Source organism: Cryptomeria japonica, chromosome 6, assembly GCF_030272615.1.
Source record: "Cryptomeria japonica chromosome 6, Sugi_1.0, whole genome shotgun sequence".
Classification (NCBI taxonomy): Eukaryota; Viridiplantae; Streptophyta; class Pinopsida; order Cupressales; family Cupressaceae; genus Cryptomeria; species Cryptomeria japonica.
Window position 1 is genome coordinate 242,199,011 of NC_081410.1, and position 15,114 is coordinate 242,214,124.

At 37.0% G+C, this 15,114-nt stretch overlaps 1 protein-coding gene across 1 annotated transcript in view; it reads left to right on the forward strand.

Moving 5' to 3' along the window:
- LOC131075658 (peroxisomal acyl-coenzyme A oxidase 1) overlaps positions 1 to 15,114 on the forward strand; it is a 211,182-nt gene that overhangs the window by 182,114 nt on the left and 13,954 nt on the right. The gene's annotated exons all lie outside the window — the stretch shown is intronic.

Here is a 15,114-nt window from a genome sequence, read left to right on the forward strand (position 1 = left end):
TACAAACCAAGAGGCGACTACCCATTCTATGCAGGACCGTGTTATTATGTCCATAAATCTTTAATTTTCATGGTAGGAGTATTGATGGTGTGACCAAAGAGGTTTATCAATTTACAGAACTATTTTGGATAGTCATATTTCATGTGTGTGAGATACTTACCACTCATGGAGATAATGCTGATCCTAATACGCGTAACAAGTTGGTGGAGTGATGGGACTAGTTGATGTGTCCATTTTTGGTTAGAGAGAGAGAGAGAGAGAGAGAGAGAGAGATCTGCTGAATGTGCTAGTTTTTGTGCCAGATCTACAGCTGATTCTAATTTTGTTTTAGATTCTAGCAAGCAGTAGTTGAAAGCGGTTGGGTTTGTCTTGGATGGACTACAGTTGGGATCTGCTGAATGTGCTAGTTTTGGTGCCAGATCTATAGCTGATTCTAATTTTGTGTTAGATTCTAGCAAGTATTAGTTGGAAGGGGTGGGGTTTGTCTTGGATGGACTACAGTTGGATCTAGGTGAATCAAGGATCCACAACAAACTAAGGAAAAAATGAGCAAGGTCAGTAAAGGTTGCTAGGTTGGGCTTACATGCCACCTTTTATCTCAATTGAGATGATTAGGGCGACTTTTAATAAGGAAGGGCATTTGGAGTTTCCTATTGAAAAACTGTCTTCTCTAACCAGCACTTGGGTGTTCTCAAGGCAATTGTGATGCATTCTGTAGTGGGAGTGCTCTACTAGGGCAGGTTTTGTGATACAATCATACCTAATGTCAACGCTATGTTCTTTGACCCTATTGCTAATGGATTGGCTTGTTTCGCTAGTCTATGGGGTCCCATATGAACAAACGACCTTTTAAACCCTAAGTGGAGCATGATCTGCATGGGATCTTTGGCAGAAGGGATAGGCTTTCTACTAGAGGAGAAAGGTTTAAAAGTACTCTTCTTTTATTACTCTATCTTTATCCTCTACCTAATATCATGTCCTTTGTTGTTTGATTCTCCTATCACTTCTTCTCTGGTGCAGGAGCACCTAATTTGCCCTCAAGCCTCTATGAGGCTAAGTATGAAAGTTCTGTGTTTTGAAGTGTCAAAGATGTAAATATGGTCTTTTGGGACCATTTATGATGTAATAAGGTCAATAATAAGTGTCAATGAGTCCATTTGTTGAGGTTTTGAGTCCTAAAGTTGTAATATGGACAAAATTGTCAAAAGTTGCCAATATGGTGCAAATATGTGAAAATGATCCATGTAAAGGGATTTATGATGTAAAAGGGTATTTTTGATGTATTTGGACCTATTTGGATCCATTTTAGGTCATGGAAGGGTTTAGGATTGAAAAGTGTCAATTTTGCAAAAGTTGTCATAATGTTGTCATGTGTCAATAACACACAAAAAAGTGTTTTTGCGTCTCTAATGATAATAGGGAGTTAGAGTTCGGTTTTTGGTGGTTGGTGTGGTTGTGGGTATATAAATATCCTTCCAACCTCGTTGAAGAGGTTGTTGATCATTGTATGGTGAGAAAATCAATAAAATTTGGAAGATTGCTGCACTTTTCTGAGTTTTCTCTACATAACAGTCTGAAAACCTGAAGTTTTCCGTACCAGAACCTTTTCATTTGCCTGGAAAACTGATTGGACGTGATGCTGGGGTGAATCCTCTTTCATTTGCTTTCGGTGTCGTGTCATTTCATTCATTTTTGAGGAAGATATCACATTTTTAGTAAAATCTGTCCAAACCCTCATTAGGGTATGCAGTGATCAGACAAAAATGATTTATGAGTTATTTCCAGATTGAATGGCCTTACAAATGAATGGAACTTTGTATTATAGTTTATTCTTGCTTACAGTAAAGTGTGCAGGCCTTCAAGTCAACTTTGGCACGTGCAAAACAATAAGAATGTGACTGTCATAGGGAGATGACTGTGAATAGCAATATAGTGCTGGAGTTTTGAATGTGTAGAAGTGTGAGAAAGGTTTGGAAAGGTGTTGAGGGTGTTGTAGGGTGAGTGGACATGTTCCTAGGGTTTTGGAGCCCAGAAAAACAAAACAAACACCAAATAGTATGACTGTCCCATAATTTATACATGGCTGTCCTAATATGACAGTGTTGTGAATCTTACTTGTTTGTTGGGTTAAATAAGTGTTGGTTGGGTTCTTTTGATTGGAACTTGTCGTCAGGGGTTGGAGGGACCCTATTAAGTCCTTAGAAGTCTATTGGAAGCATTGGAGAGTGGAGAGAATCCCCTAGTACATGACTATCCTAAACATGTTATGTTGCCCCAACATGGGAGTTGGCTGTCCTAAAACAAAGGATATAGTAGCTGTTTTCTTTGTCTATTCATGGGGGGATGGGTGGGTAGAGAAGGTCTTTTGTGACATGTTTGATAAGCCTTGAAGGCTTGACAAAGGTTGTGTGTGTGTTTGAGAGTAGTCTTACACATTGTGTGTTGGTATTTGATGAAGAGAAGGAGTCTTATTTAAGGGGCAGTCCTCGTTGAGTCACAATATGAAGTTTGAGGGTGTTTGTGAGTTGTGGAACAAGATTGTGGGGTCAAGAAGGTTAGATATGTGTGGAAGGATGTGTGAGCGTGGTTGGGTAAGAGATTGAGAGGCTTGAGTGGGTTTGGGCTATTGAAGCCTAGTGAGTAGTTTGTGAAGTCAATGAAGAGTTTCACCTATTGAGTTGGTGAGTTGGGAGAAGGATCTCCCTAGTTGGCTAAGTTTGTTGGATGCTCTGCATCACTCTCCCTACCCCTTTTTAAGTTTATGTCTGCATTCTAATCCATCACTTTCATCCTCTTGATGATGGGTCAATAAGTGTGATCCGAAACGTTGATTGAAAAGTATACACAGTTGAATCCAAAAGCAATCTTATAAAAGGATTTCAGTTTCAACTAGGGCGGTTTCAGCCTAATGATCTACAAAATTTTCAATCAACCTCATCTCCTGATCTTCAAGTGCAACTTCACCATGAGTAATTGTATCCAAGACAGCAGTCAAAACAAATAGTCATTAGATATGGTAATAGTCATGTGGCCAACAGTGACAAAAGAAACAAGATCACCAACAATTTTTCTAGTATCAACAAGTATCCCATCTTAGCAGTCTTAACTGGATAAACACAGTTTTAGATATATTCTTTATAGCTTGTAATGAAACTTTGGACAATTCTTTTATTGAATTCATCCATAGGTACTTCCATCATCAAGGTAACATGCAAGTCAACATATGAAAGGATGATGTCACGATGTAAGTCCATAAATGACTTCCTATAATTCTGAAAGATTTGATTGTTCCTTGCATTTCATGGTAACCCCGAGACCTCAGCTGAAACAACTAAATAGAATTTCCTATTATACATATGTAACTGAACGCAACTAATATGGCCAAACTATCCATCAACCCAAGAGATATAGTACTTATAAGCAATCAAGACAAACTCTTGAAGGAGAAAATTCAAAATAACTTGCCAAATTAACAATTTTAAAAAATCAAAACAAGTCTCATTAATTTTATATAGCATACAAGGACCCAAAGTGGATCTAGAAGAGGAAAAAGTAGTGAAAGTCACACAGATAACACTCAGAGTGGGTGGGTTGAATGAGTGTTATAAATTTTTCAATACTTGCAGCAATCTCAGAGATTATCAAACATAGAGACATAAAAATAACAACATAATACACAACAAGAACACATAATGTATCACGTGGAAAACCCTTTCGGCTAAAAAACCACGGTTCAAATTTCCTTCTATTTCATAAAGGGCACCAACCCAATGGGCTACAACCCAGATGACAAACTGAGCACCAACTTAGTGAAAATGAGACACCAATCTCTGTTCAGCAAAAAGAATTCTAGAGACAAAGGCTCCAGCCTCTGTGTGAGAGATCCAACTCTCAAATACTAAGTAGATTTTGAAAAGATTCTAACACCACTCGAAAGATAAACATTAAGTTCGCTTTTTGTCTGCAAGAGCAGCACCACAGACAGAACCACTATTCCACCATGTCAAGGCAACAACAGGCTGCTCACTTCTAGATTTTTACACAGCCAAAAATGTTTTTGATTCTCAGCACCTCTTCAAGGACAGCACACGGAGACTAATTTCAGTCAGACAGTCGCACCAAGAAATATTACCTTTTAATCTTAAAAATGCCCAACTAACTCCAAAGTTGGAGATAATTTTTTTAACTACTGTACATGCCCAATCCAATTGTACTTTAGTGCCCAGCACACCCAAAATAATCGCTCAGACCCTTCTTTTTGTCAGTCATCGTGGCCATCATATATGTCCAGATATAATAGCAGCCTCCCTTAATTCACACCATACTTAGAAGATTTTTTATGCAGTGAGAACCAAAAAAAACGATATTGGAAATCGATGCTATGCTTATCTATTTTTTTTTCACAAATCCAAAACCATAATTTAAAAATAAAAAATATCGCTCTAAAGAAGAGCCGTCTTCACCAAAAAAATGTTCAAAATTGTTTCAACATATATCCAGTCGTCATCCATACTCCATCAAGGAGAGTATTAAACCAAGAAGAATCTTTTCAGCATAAGGCAAACTTCCGTTACCCAAAAATTCGGCCAGATAAAATTTAAAAAAATAAAAATCAAGCCTTTTATTCAAAGAAGGAAGATCTCCACGATATGTTTCAATCAATTCCTTTCAAGACATGACCCCAGGAGAATCAGACATGCTTCCAATAAGAATGGTTTGATAAAAAATGCCCAGCCACAAATACTTCAGAGCAGATAAAAGCGAACCACTACGCTTCTTCCACTCTCGGCATCGAAGACCATCGTGGTCATTAACCACAACTGCTGCCGTTAGGCATTAAAAATCATCCAGATTTAAAAACTAGGTTCTCCCACGATTTCTCTCTGCCACCACAACTAGACCAAAAATTAATTATCGGCAGCCACTATTATTTGGATTCTTAATGCATGTTAGAAGAAAAATGGCAACTCCACGCACAACACATCAATAACGCAGCCTTGAAGATGCCACACACACAACATACTGATTTTTGGCAGAGAAAAGATAACACATACAATATTAAATTTTATGCCCAAACTAAAACCAAAAAAGATATTCAATGCAGCTCTGAAAAAAAAATTGAACCAAAAGAGAGGTGGGACCCAATAATTTTAAAAATGAGATGGCATATAAGTTGACTTGGCTGTAGCGGCTGACATGATGATATGACAAGGAGAGCTGAAGTGGCACAAGCTGCTGACAAGAACATACTTTTCCAGCAAGTATGCATACACACAGGTCAAGCAGCTCAAGCCGGTTAAGCTGCTCAAGCAACTCTATTAAATTAAAAAAGAAACTGACATCAATGACTAAAAAATTTTAACAATCTCCCCCTTTTCTGTCATTGATGGCAACACTATCTTTGCAGGAAACCAACTTCTCCATTTCTCCCCCTGAAATCCTGCTGCCCTTTTGACATTAATGATTGAAACAAAGTTTCAAACTGATAAAAACCAATGAGTAAACCTGCACAAACTGAGCTGAGGCATAAGATATTACAATAGATACTCCCCCTATGTAATACACCCCTTCAATGATGGAGTGAAATCGCTCCTAACTGCTGTCTTAACCTTTCAAAGGTGTCTCTGGGCAAAGGCTTTGTAAACACATCTGCAAGCTGATTCTTAGTAGAAACATATTCAAGCTTCACTTGCTGATCATTTACTTGTTCATGCAAAAAGTGATACTTAATTGGAATGTGCTTAGTTCTAGAGTGTAGAACATGATTTTTAGATATACTAATAGTACTCATGTTATCACATAGATGAGAATTGGCTGATTAAAATCTAACTTGAAGTCTTGCAATGTTTGGTTCATCCAAAGAACTTGTGTACATCAGGACACTGCTGCAATATATTCCGCTTAAGCGGTTGAAAGAGAAACAGAAGCTTGCTTTTTACTGTACCAGGAAACCAAACACTTACCAAGGAAGAAGGCACCTCTGCTTGTGCTCTTCCGGTCATCAACTGAGCCACCCCAATCTACATCTGTGTATGCTGTAAGCAAGAAGTCATTTCCATTTGGACACCAAAGATCATTCTCCATAGTACCTTTAAGGTACTTAAATATTCTTTTGACTGCATGAACATGTATCTCCTTAGGGGCTGCTTGAAACCTTGCAACATAACCTACAACCTGCATTATGTCAGGTCTGGTGGCTGTAACATATAACAAGCTACCTATCATAGACCTGTAGAGAGTTTGATTAGCATCTGGTGATTCATCATCCCTACTAAGTTTACAACCAGTCGCCATGGGAGTGCTAACAGGAGTTCAATCTTCCATTTTGAATCTCTTCAACATCTCTCTAATGTATTTAGTCTGAGAGATAAATATACCTTCCTTAGATTTATGAATTTGCAGCCCAAGGAAAAATGACAGCTCTCCCAACATTGACATCTGAAACTCCTTCTTCATGTTATTTGCAAAAACTTCACACATTTGCACACAATCACTTCCAAAGATCAAATCATCAACATAAACAACCACAATTAGCATGTTTTTACCTTCCTCTTTGATGTATAAGTTTTTGTCCGCAACACCTCTTTTGAATCCATGCTGAAGCAAATAGCTATTCAATCTGTCATACCAAGCACGAGGTGCTTGTTTGAGGTCATAAAGTGCCTTTTTCAGCTTGCACACATAATCTTGATGCTTTGAAATAAAACCATTAGGCTGTTCTACATATACTTCATTCAAATCACCATTTAAGAATGCAGATTTAACATCCATTTGAAAGACTTTAAAACCTTTAAAAGAGGCAAATGCTAAAAACATTCTAATAGCCTCTAATCTAGCAACTGGTGCAAAAGTTTCATCGAAATCTATACCTTCAACCTGAGCATATCCCTTGCACACCATTCTTGCCTTGTTCCTTACCACTTGGCCATCCTCATTCAATTTGTTTCTAAACACCCACTTTGTACCAATCACGTTTTTGTCTCTTGGTCTTGGAACAACCTCCCAAGTTCTACTCTTGTTTATTTGGTCTAACTCCTCTTTCATAGCTGAAATACAAGACTTATCTTCTGCTACTTCTTCAAAAGTCTTTGGTTCAATCATGGACAGTAGTGAGATATCATCATCCTCATAGTAGTTAATCTGTCTTCTTGATGCTCTAGGTCTGTCCTCTTGCATAATCTGATTGACAGGATGATTTTTCTCAACAAATCTTGAAGTAGACTTGAGAGATGTTCTGATTGTAGTTGCATTTCTATCATGTGAGGTTGTAGGACCAGCTAACGCATCTGCTGTACTTGACTGATTTTCTGTTGTTCCATCCTCAAAATGTGAATCATCACCTTTATTTTAATCATTAGGAGTATTTGCAACATTGTTTCTTGCTGTCCCAACTTGTGGATTGGTAGGAATTGGCTAACCAACATTTTCAGCTTCAACCCCCTGCAAGCTATCATCACAACTTTGCAATCTTTTAGTAGAATCAGCATTGAAACACTTATAGGCCTTACTTTTTGAAGAGTATCCTAGAAAAATACCTTCATCTGCTCTAGGATCAAATTTGCCTAAATTGTCTTCATCTCTTCTAAATATAACATGGACTGCCAAAATTTTTAAAATACTTAACAGTTGCTGCCCTACCATTCCATAATTCATAAGGTGATTTGTTATGCTTTGCTCTTACAAAACTCTTATTCTGAATATAGATAGCAGTGTGAACAACTTCTTTCCAAAAACAGTGACTTACCTTAGACTCATTCATCATGCTTCTAGCCATCTCTTGGACTAATCTATTCTTTCTCTCAACCACCCCATTTTGTTGAGGTGTCCTAGGAGCATATAATTGTCTCTTAATGCCATGATTTTCACAAAAACTTACAAACTCATTGGAAGTGGATTCACCTCCAGTGTTTGATCAAAGACATTTGATTTTTAGTCCCTTCTCATTTTCAACCAAAGCTTTGAAAGCTTTGAACTTCTCCAAGGCTTATGATTTTTCCTTCAAAAATGCTACCCAAGTCATACGTGAGTAATCATCAATCAATAACATAAAGCATCTCTCACCTTGCATGCTTGCAATTCTTGTTGGTCTGCACAGGTCAGTATGAACCAGCTCTAAAGGCATTGTGCTTGAGTACTTTTTAGCTTTAAAACTCCTATGAGTTTGTTTGCCCAACTGACAATCTTTACATACTATATCAGATGGTTTAGTGAGATTTGGCAAGTCTGTCACCACTTCCTTCTTGCTGATCTGAATAAGACTATCAAAACTTATATGACCAAGTCTCCTGTGCCATAGCCAAGATTCATCAAGAACACTCAAACAACAAGTTTGAATTTTAGCATCATCAAGAATGTATAAGTTATTCACAGCCCTATTAGCTTTAGCAATATGAACGCTAGCTTTACTGATTTTACAACAGTCAGAACTGAAAACAAGACTATGACCTTGATCACGCAACTGACTAACACTAAGTAGATTATGTTTCAAGCCTTCAACAAACAACACATTCTCAACCTTAGTCTTACCATCACTTAACATGAGTGTACCTTTTCTAGCAACTCTAGCAGAAGAGTTTCCACCAAACCTAACCTTACCACCAGTGTACTTCTTTAGAGTTAAAAATTTACTCTCATCTCCAATCATATGTCTAGAGCAGCCACTATCCACATACCAAATATCTCTCTCATTTTGTGCAAGTAGAGCTGTTTGCACAATCAGGGACTTAGTTTCAACCTCTTCCTTTTTCTTCCAAATTTTGGTTTCCTTCGCACTATTCTTAATATCCTTCTTCGGAAAATCAGCCTTGTCATTCTTACAAAATCTTGCACTATGCCCAACGTTATTGCATTATAACAAACATAAGTATAATCTCTCAACGGAGCAAAAGAATTTGTGTTTGCAAGACTGAAATTATTTCCAAAAGACATCCTACAACTTGTTGCCTTGTGTCCGTAATAGTTACATGCAAAACAATAACCATGAAAGAATGAATAATTAAACCTAGTTAAGTACGCTCGCCTAGCACTGAAGGGCTGTCTGAAAGCATTATTTCTTGTTTTTGTTGATGAAAACTTTGAATTTTCTCCATTAGAAGTCTGCTGTCCCACCTTCAAACTTTCTCCTTCTTCAAGACCAACACCACTCTTGTTTGATTACTGTTTTTGAGAAGCTAACAGGTTGTCTAGAGATAGTGAGCCTTTATGATTTATCTCTTCATGATTCAACAATGTGGTTGATCTTTCTATCTTCCTGAGCAAAGCTATCTCAGCTTCAAGTTTTTCACAACGTTCAGCCTTTATTTTAATCTAATTTCTTAAATCCTCTTCAAGTTTCTTAGCCTCATCAATATGAAATTTCAGATTATTCATTTGTTTTTCTACATCCTCTAGAGCTTGTGATTTTCTATTGTTTTCTTCAGTTTCTTCCTTAAGCTGCACCTTCAAACCCAGATTTTTCTTCTTAAGAATTATGATCTCATGAAGAGCGTTGATCAATTCTTGCTCTAGATCAACTTCTCCATCATCTTCTCCGAGATCACTTTCAACATCTTGTTTTTCTGTATGAATTTCTTCCATGGCCATGAATAAAATCTCATCACTAAGAGATTCTTCATCACTTTCATCAGATGATTCACTTTCCTTTTTTGGGTATAACCTCTTCTTAGATTTCCAAAACTTCTTGTCTTTTCCTCTATACTTCTTCTTATTGAACTTTGGCTTCCTTTCACTCTTGCTGTCTTCATTGTCTTCGTAAGGGCACTTTGTTGCAAAATGTCCAGATTTGCCACAGTTAAAACACTTGAGAGACGTCTTCTTCTTGTTTTTGCTAAAGTCCTTAGATCTTCTAGTGAACATTGCATCTTCTGAATCAACATCATCCTCTGAACTATCACTTGACATTTGCTCCTTTTGTTTGCCCTTCTTTGACATTTTGAAATCAATCTTTTTTTTTTGATGATTCAGTGTTTGTCCTCATCTCACATGCTGTTAAAATACCATGAAGTTTGTCAATAGTCATTTGATCAAGGTTATCCATCCCCTCAACTGCAGAAATTTTAGCATCAAATCTTAATGGTAAAGACCTTAAGATTTTCTGTATGACAACTTTATCATCAACTGTTTCTCCTAAACCTTTGAGAGAATTGACCACTTCATCAACCCTTAGGAAATAGGCTGCAACATTCTCATCCTCTTTCATTTTTAGACTTTAAAACTACATTCTATGAGTCTAAAGCTTGGCCTTTTTCACCTTTTCATCTCCTTCGTAGGCATTTTTAAGCTTATCCCACATAGCCTGAGCATGGTCACAGTGTATGACTTTCATGAACTCAAATTCAGATAATCCACAAAGTATTATTAGAATATTTAATTGTATTTTAGTCACCTATATTTAGTTCCTTGTTTAATGGTCATTTAGCTTTTTAGTTAATTAGCTTTTAAGCTTTATTTAGCATTTAGCTTTTTCTTTTTAGTTAATTAGCTTTTAAGCTTTATTTAGCGTTTAGCTTTTTAGTAGTTCACTTTAAATGACTTGTTCTTGATTTAGAACGTTCCTTGTAATCTCTTTATATACGCTTGTATATTGTTGAATAGATCATTCATTCAATTTATTTTTCATGGTATCAGAGCGGGTCGATGGGATTCTTTAAAGTTTGGCGAATTTTTTAATAAAAATTCATGGCCTTCTTTCTGGAATATTTTCCAGATTTTTTTTTATTGTTTTTTTAAAACAAAAACGATCTTGCTTTTTTGAAGGCTTTTTGAGGGTTTCATGGGTTTCTAGTTTGTGGGCGAATTTCTGTGTTGGGCAACAGTTCATGTTTTTTTTAGAGTTGTAGAGATTTTCGGGCCTGCAACCTAAAGTTTTTTTTGCAGATTGAAAATTTTCCTAGGGTTTCTGCAATTTTCGACTAGGGTTTTCACCCTTTAGTTCAAGTCGAAATTTTATTTTGCTTGCAAATTCTTGGTGGGTTTTTTGAGACCTCAACTAGGTCGTCGTCAGATTTTTCTAGGTGCATCGTTTTCCGTGCCTCAATTTTTGAGCCGTTGGATCTCTATTTTGTTTTCAGATTCTTGGTGAGTTTTTCGAGAGCTTTTCTAGGTTGGTCTCATATTTTTTTGGGTGCCTCGTTTTCCGTGCCTCGAATTTAAAAACAGTTCACAATTTCTGCTATTTCTGTGGACATTGGGATTTTTGCTGTTTTTTGGGCACCATTTATGCTGTTTTAAGTGTGTAGAAAATTTTAATTTCTGGGTTTCTTCCAAACCTTGAAATTTGCACTAGGTTGATCTCGTTCAACCTCCATTTTTGTGATGGCATTTTTGACTAACATCATGTTGGAACACAGACAAAAGTTCAACAACTGTCACAACACCTGGAAACAGTGCATGTTCACGATATCTGAATATTGTTGCCTTGATTAGATTGATTTAGGTCAGACCTCGTCTTACAGGTCCTACGGTTTTCACGATTTTTTCCTGAAAAATTGTCACGCTGGTTTTCTGATTCTTTCCACATAAAATCATGGGAGGGTTTTCACGATTTTTTCTCAAAAATTGTTCGCAGGGTTTATAATTTTCCCTTAAAAATTATCTCATTTGTAATCCTCTATATTCGTGTAAGATTTTAGTTATCTGGGTTTTACTGTTTTTTCCACAAAAACGATGATTTGTAACCTCAGATTTCTTGGTTTTTCGATTTTCTCCTCAAAATTGTAAATTCTCTTTTCAAGGGTTCCCATTTCAGGGTTTGACGGTTTTTTCCTCAAAATCGTGCTTTGTTGCAGTTAGTTTGGGTCGCACTTGCGAGGGTGAACATCTGCAACCGTGGTATCTTGCAGTCAGTTTTGGAGTTGATACTCTTTTGCAAAAGGGTTTGGCGATTTTCCTCAAAATCATGGTTTCAAGTTTCAGTTTGGTTACCCAACGTTAGGTTGGATGGATTTTGGTATTTCTTGGTCATTAACACTTTTCAGATCCAAGGAGGGTCTCCACCGCAGCAGAGTGTTCTTTTCATTTGTGATCAAAAGACCTACAGTGTCTTCTGTAGGGTAGTTAGTAGATAGAATGACCATTAAGGGAGGGTATTAGAATATTTGATTATATTTTAGTCACCTATTTTTAGTTCCTTGTTTAATGGTCATTTAGCTTTTTAGTTAATTAGCTTTTATGATTTATTTAGCATTTAGCTTTTTCTTTTTAGTTAATTAGCTTTTAAGCTTTATTTAGCGTTTAGCTTTTTAGTAGTTCACTTTAAACGACTTGTTCTTAATTTAGAACACCGTCCTTGTAATCACTTTATGTACGCTGGTATATTGTTGAATAGATTATCCGATTATTGAATCATTCATTCAATTTATTTTTCAAGTATGTCATTCATGGCTTTAGCATTACTTTCAAATGCTCTCTATTCATCAGGAGTAGACGGTGGATTTTGAGAAGGTGTGTAGCTGGTCGACACTAAATTCCAGACATCAAAAACCCAAGTGACATTAGGTAAGCTCTCATTCTAACACACCAAAAGGCATAATTCGATCCATCAAACAGATGAGCTTTGTTAGTTGCTAATCCTTCAAGAGCACTCATTATGATGTTCCAATAGAATCTACCTCCAAGCTTTTAAGCCTAACTAGAAGGAACTTGCTCTGATACCAATTGAAAGTCACACAGATAACACTGAGAGGGGGGGGGGGGGGGTGGGTGAATCAATGGTATAAATTTTTCAATACTTGCAACAATCTTAGAGATTATCAAACATAGAGATATAAAAATAACAACATAACACAACAAGAACACATAATTTATCACGTGGAAAACCCTTTCGGGTAAAAAACCACTGTTCAAATTTCCTTCTATTTCAAAAAGGGCACCAACCCAATGGGCTAAAACCCAGATTACAAACTGAGCACCAACTCAGTGACAATGAGACACCAATCTCTGTTCAGAAAAAAAGAATTCTAGAGGCAAAGACTCCAACCTCTGTGTGAGAGCTCCAACTCTCAAATACTAAGTCGATTTTGAAAAGATTCTAACCCCACTCGAAAGATAAACATTAAGTTCCCTTTTTGTCTGCAAGAGCAGCACCACAGACAGAACTACTATTCTACCATGTCAAGGCAACAACAGGCTGCTCACTTCCAAATTTTTACACAGCCAAAAATATTTTTGATTCTCAGCACCTCTTCAAGGACAGCACACACAGACTAATTTCAGTCACACAGTCGCACCAAGAAATAACGCATTCCAACCTTAAAAATGCCCAGCTGACTCCAAAGTTGGAGATAATTTTTTTAACTACTGTACATGCCCAATCCAATTGTACTTTAGTGCCCATCACACCCAAAATAATCGCCCATAACCTTCTTTTTGTCAGTCATCATGGCCATCATATATGTCCATAATAGAAGGCACTACATCCAATAGCAATAATAGCAGCCTCCCTATTTTCACACCATACTTAGAAGATTTTTAATGCAGTGAGACCCCAAAAAAAACGATATTGGAAATCGATGCCATGCTTATCTATTTTTTTTTCACAAATCCAAAACCATAATTTAAAAATAAAAAATATCGCTCTAAAGAAGAGTCGTCTTCACCAAATAATGTTCAAAGTTGCTTCGACATATATCCAGCTGTCATCCATACTCCATCAAGGAGAGTATTAAACCAAGAAGAATCTTTTCAGCGTAAGGCAAACTTCCGTTACCCAAAAATTCGGCCAGAAAAAGTTAAAAAAAAAAATCAAGCCTTGTATTCAAAGATGGAAGATCTCCATGATAGGTTTCAATCAATTCCTTTCAAGACATGACCCCAGGAGAATCAGATATGCTTCCAATAAGAATGGTTTGATAAAAAATGCCCAGCCACAAATACTTCAGAGCAGATAAAGGCGAACCACTACGCTTCTTACACTCTCGGCATCGAATACCATCGTGGTCATTAACAACGACTGCTGCCGTTAGGCATTAAAAATCATCCAGATTTAAAAACTAGGTTCTCCCACGATTTCTCTCTGCCACCACAACTAGACCAAAAATTAATTATCGGCAGCCACTATTATTTGGATTCTTAATGCATGTTAGAAGAAAAATGGCAACTCCACGCACAACACATCAATAACGCAGCCTTGAAGATGCCACACACACAGCATACAGATTTTTGGCAGAGAAAAGATAACGAATATAATATTAAATTTCATGCTCAAACTAAAACCAAAAAAGATATCCAATGCAGCTCTTAAAAAAAAATCAAACCAAAGGAGATTTGGGGCCCAAAAATCTTAAAAATGAGGTGGCACATAAGTTGACTTGGCTGTAGCGGCTGACATGGTGATATGACGAGGAGAGCTGAAGTGGCACAAGCTGCTGACAAGAACATACTTTTCCAGCAAGTATGCACACACACATGTCAAGCAGCTCAAACTGGTTAAGCTACTCAAGCAGCTCAATTAAATTAAAAAAGAAACTGACATCAATGACTAAAAAACTTTAACAAGTAGATCCCGCAACAAGCTTATGGATGAGCAATATCCATCTTTACAACCTTGTTAGGCTCAATGCTTGAAGACCAAATAGAACCTTCTCTTTATAGCTGTAGTTGGGAATCATCAAGACCTCAGTTATTATCAAAAACTCAAATACCTCTTGGGATAGTTAAAGCTTGTCATATGAGAAACTTAAAGATAAGGAAATCTCTCATCCAACTTCACATTGTCCCAAATCTCAGTATTATAGGAGAGAACGACAAGCTGAGTAAATTTTTGAAGGGACTTGGAAAGTATAGTATAAGTTCTTCCATGAGAGATTGTAGGCATGAATTTCTCTTTAATTCCTCTCAAGAAATGAGTCCTTGATGAAAGCCATCAACGAAGGACTGCACATCATTAGAGAATCACCATGTATTAGAGCATCCTTTGACATGCGACGAATGCTTATTATTGCAAGTTCCAACAAAAATCTCTAAACCATTGACAAATGCTTGGCCCTAAGAACTTTTTTCGGCTAGCTGAAAGATGTCTTACAAACTTTCAATCTTTCTAGATACTTGCAAAGATTCAAAACCTCCTTGTCTTGATTGAAAATTGTCCCAAGAGCGATTGAAGGGGATGATGCTCAT